General features: G+C 46.5%; 1 pseudogene; it reads left to right on the top strand.

The window, feature by feature from the left end:
- Nucleotides 1-768: 768 nt before the first annotated feature.
- LOC117504578 lies at nt 769-2,111 on the top strand (annotated as a pseudogene).
- The last annotated feature ends 2,089 nt before the right edge of the window (nt 2,112-4,200 follow it).

A 4,200-nucleotide genomic window follows, 5' to 3' on the forward strand; every position in this document is an offset into this window, starting at 1 on the left:
AGGTTTGACGCCACAGTCTGTGAAGGAGGATTGGGTGAGGTCTCACGCTCTTCAGCACACTTCCTGAGGTAATTTGGTTTTGGTGACTTTTATGAAGTAATGACAGTGGATTTGGTGTCCATCACACCTTGTGTTATTGAGGTGTCATGTTATGCTAATTGTCTAATCAGCTTCTGCTGCAGTGGAGATTTGAACTGAGGTGTTCCGTGCCTGCAGGGTGAGAAGCTGATATATATTTAAGCCAGGAAGTGTTTGCTGATTGTGTGCACCTTTGAGCTGTGTCTCTCTGGGTGGAGAGTGTTGGACTCACCTCATGTTTTCTTTCTTCACAGACTCGGTTTGTCGCGGCCACCTGGGGGGTGTCGGCGGGGTCCCTGGGTCCGAACTGCTGTGGCTCCGGACCGTTTGCGCTGCTGAGAGCGTGCCGTGTTTTCACCTCACCAGACCGCGGACAATTTTGGTTGTTTATCACTGCACTCATTATGATTATTCAATTCTGTTTTCTTTTGAACCGTGCTCTGCTTATTTCATGCATGGTTGTTTGTGTTTTTTTTTCTTTTCTCCCAGTTTGCACCCCTGGGGTTTGGTTGTGGAGTTCCCTGAGGGGGGGGGGGGGGGGGGATATTGGGTTTTTTTTCTTTTTGTTTTATGACTAAGCAGATTTTAAACATAGTCGAAAGATGGCTGAATGCACAGGTTCAAGAATTCCTGGCCAAAATTGAGCAAAGTGAACGACAGAAGCAAGAGTTGACAGAAACGAATGCAAAGATGCAGTCAGAGGTGGAGACTCTAACAGGTCTGCTAACTGAAGCAGAAGGCAAGACCATCAAATTCAACAAAAGAGATATCTGCACTGGAGTCTCAGTTGCAGGATACTCAGGAGCTGCTCCAAGAGGAAATCCATGGGACACCTTCCTTCTCCATCCGCCTAGGGCAGATGGAGGATGAGGGGAATATTTTGCGGGAGATTCTGAACGAAGAGGAAGAGAGCAAGAAGACTGTGGAGAAGCCAGTTTCTACTCTCTAGACTCAGCTGGCTGAAAGGAAGACAAAGGCAGGATAGGACGCCTTGTCAGTAGAGGGGGCTGTAGAGGGCCTCAAGTGAGTCCAAAGGGAGTTTGGACGGTGTTCAGCGGCAGTTGGAGTAGAAAAGTTCAGCCTATGGACAAACTGGATAAGACAGAAATCCATTTGCAGCAAGAGTCGGATGACCTCATGGTGGACCAGGACCACCTTCGGCAGATCGTCTCCAATCTGAAGAGGAAGCAAAAGAAGTTTGACCAGATGCGGGCCAAAGAGAAATGTATTGCTACTCGATATGCAGAGGAGCATTATCATGCCGAAGTGGAGGCCAGGGAGAAGGTGACAAAAGTCTTGACCCTGGCAGGGGAGTTGAAGTCTCTTACAGACCTGAAAGGTGAACTTGACCGGTTTAACAAAGTGCTCAAGACTGAGATGGATGACTTTGGAAAGACTTCACAGTTTGGAGAGGTCCAAGCGTGCCATGGAGCAGCAACTGGAGGAGATGAAGATTCAGCTGGAGGAGCTGGAGGATGAATGCAGGCAATGTTCCCAGGCCCACTCTGCCAAGAAGACATGGGAGCTGGATCTGGGAGGGCTAGAAGGCCTTCTTGAAGATGCTAATGAAAATCGCGATAATGTCTTATAGCAGCTGAAGAAACTGCAGGCCCGACTGAAAGATCAGATAAGAGGACTGGAAGAGCTGTAAATGTCCAGGGATGAAGCAGTTAATGATGCTAAAGACAGTGATAAGAAGCTTAAAGCCATGGAGGGAGACATGCTACACACCCAGGAGGAGCAGTCTACTGCAGACAGGCTCAGGGTGAGAAAAGATAAGCTCCAAGATGAGATTGATAGTCTCAACACGAAGTTCCCTGTTGGCAGAGGAGAGGAGGCGGCTGGAAGCTTGCATTATCCAGCTGAAGGAAGAACGAGAGAAGCTCAACATTGTGATGATCAATGACTGCATGAAGAGATTAACATTGTAGGTTGAGCAGCTGATGACAGAGCTGTCTTCAGAGCGCAGTAAGGCACAGCTCCTGGAGACGGGCCTTTCCCAGCTGGATCGTCAGCACAAAGAGCTGAAGCTGCAGGAGGTGTTTTTTGCTCCCAGGCAACATTCCAGCCATGGTCCCTGGAGGGGGGTGTTTTTTCTGGCCCAGGTCCTTGTGGTCGCCGGGAGGCTTCCCGTGAGGGTGGGGTACTGTTGTGTGCTGGGGTGTTTGGCTGGCTTGGTTTTTGTTTTTCTGTTTCTCCCACCAGGTGGTATGCATTCAGGACTGAGTGGCTGAGTATTAGGACCTCACCCTGAACACCTGAGGCTTGTTTTCACGTGCAGGTCATCAGGGCTCACAGTTGTGGTGTATTCTGTCTTGATCAGAGATTACTGCACTTAAACCTTGAATGCACAGTGTGTGATTGCCAGAGACTCGACCTTGTGAGCAGACGTGTGAGATCGACGTCAGGAGAACAATCTCACCATTACGGACGCAGAGACCGCTCCAGGTTTGACGCCACAGTCTGTGAAGGAGGATTGGGTGAGGTCTCACGCTCTTCAGCACACTTCCTGAGGTAATTTGGTTTTGGTGACTTTTATGAAGTAATGACAGTGGATTTGGTGTCCATCACACCTTGTGTTATTGAGCTGTCACGTTATGCTAATTGTCTAATCAGCTTCTGCTGCAGTGGAGATTTGAACTGAGTTGTTCCGTGCCTGCAGGGTGAGAAGCTGATATATATTTAAGCCAGGAAGTGTTTGCTGATTGTGTGCACCTTTGAGCTGTGTCTCTCTGGGTGGAGAGTGTTGGACTCACCTCATGTTTTCTTTCTTCACAGACTCGGTTTGTCGTGGCCACCTGGGGGGTGTCGCCGGGGTCCCTGGGTCCGAACTGCTGTGGCTCCGGACCGTTTGTGCTGCTGAGAGCGTGCCGTGTTTTCACCTCACCAGACCGCGGACAATTTTGGTTGTTTATCACTGCACTCATTATGATTATTAAATTCTGTTATCTTTTGAACCGTGCTCTGCTTATTTCATGCTGGGTCCTGTCAAACGCTGGGTCGGTGGTCCGACCGCGTCCGACACATAACAAAATCATTCGTAATGGGAATTTCCTGGTAAAATGTGGTTCAGATAATAACTATTTAGATAATAATAGATTGTTATTAACAAAGATATTCAATGCCACCCAGTAGCGCTATCTATTGGCTTTCAAACAGTGCCCAAGTAAAGTGGTAAAAAAATAATGAATATATAATGCATATATAGTGATGAATATAATTATAAAATTGATGACTGCTAAATATTGTTTTTGATACTTTATACAAGGTCTATGAGAAAAGTATCCGACCTTTATATTTTATGCAAAAAATATATGGATTTGATTCATATGTTTTTACGTCAGCCAAGCTTGAACCTTCGTGCGCATGCGTGAGTTTTTCCACGCCTGTCGGTTGCGTCATTCGCCTGTGGGCAGGCTTTGAGTGAGCACTGGTCCACGTTGTTTCATTGCGAGGAAATGGCGGAATGATTTGGGCTTTTTTTCCATCAGAATTTTTTCAGAAACTGTTAGAGACAGACAGCTGGAAACCATTCAAAAAATTTATCTGGCTTTTGGTGAAAATTTTACAGGCTTCACAGAGAATAAGGAGTGTTACTACAGCTTTAAGGACGGCCCACAATGGTGCACGGCTCGCTGCGCTCCGAGCCGCCATCGAGAGGCAGAAACCACCACATCATTTCTAAACGGATTGCTGTGTGGAGCCGGGACCGCCGTGTGCACTAATCATGGTGTCTAATCAGCATCTTGATATGGCACACCTGTGAGGTGGGATGGATTATCTCAGCAAAGGAGAAGTGCTCACTATCACAGATTTAGACTAGTTTGTGAACAATATTTGAGAGAAATGGTGATATTGTGTATGTGGAAAAAGTTTTACATCTTTGAGTTCATCTCATACAAAATGAGAGCAAAACCAAAAGTGTTGCGTTTATATTTTTGTTGAGTGTATATATTTGTGTGTTCTTGCTTATATGACAAGTAATGTAATACATGTCACACATTGTATATTTTACACTCTTGTTTGTTTTTGTTTGATTAGGTATCTGGCCACAGGGGACTCCTACCAAACTATCGCTAATAGTTTCCGGGTGGGAGTGTCTGCCGTCACTGTTATTGTCCC

This window comes from Thalassophryne amazonica, chromosome 2 (genome assembly GCF_902500255.1).
Source record: "Thalassophryne amazonica chromosome 2, fThaAma1.1, whole genome shotgun sequence".
In the NCBI taxonomy this organism is placed as follows: domain Eukaryota; kingdom Metazoa; phylum Chordata; class Actinopteri; order Batrachoidiformes; family Batrachoididae; genus Thalassophryne; species Thalassophryne amazonica.